This window comes from Empidonax traillii, unplaced genomic scaffold (genome assembly GCF_003031625.1).
Source record: "Empidonax traillii isolate 1590-97213 ecotype Southwest subspecies unplaced genomic scaffold, ASM303162v1 scaffold61:size1379657, whole genome shotgun sequence".
NCBI lineage: Eukaryota > Metazoa > Chordata > Aves > Passeriformes > Tyrannidae > Empidonax > Empidonax traillii.
Genome location: NW_020955254.1, coordinates 761,873 through 762,421, shown reverse-complemented (window position 1 = coordinate 762,421; position 549 = coordinate 761,873).

Genomic DNA, 549 nt, shown 5'->3' with positions numbered 1-549 from the left:
AGGGCGAGAGAACAGAAATCGAGCCGATAATTTTCTTTTTTCGTTCTGATTTCTTTCTGTCAGAGATATATTGCACCCTAGGTATGGAGGAGGAGGAGTGTGGAAGGATTCAGTGGGGTGTCTTTCCTCAAATCTCGGCTCTTCTGTGCTCCTAAATCCCTTAGATGTGATCTGATCAACAATTGAGCTCCAACTGATGTGTCTGCCCTTAGGTCCTAGGCTGATCTTTCAGATACAATTTGAAGTTGATGTTTTGATTGGCACCCACTTGAGCTGCAAGCGCCGCCCCGCGCCTCCCCCAACCCCTGTTTCCCCCCCTCCCGCCGCCCCCCTCGGTGCAGCACGTGGTGCTCAGCCCAGCCCGGGCCGCTGCCTCGGTGCCTGCGTGTGCGTGTGTGTGTGTGCGCGCGTGTGCGTGTGTCCGCGCAGCTGCTCTGCCGGGATCGCTGGGTACTTAATGCTCAGCAATGGGCTCCTTTCAGAAAAGCCCCCACTGCTGTATGACAACCTGTCTACACGATTTTACAGCTGTCCAACATTGGGGTTTTG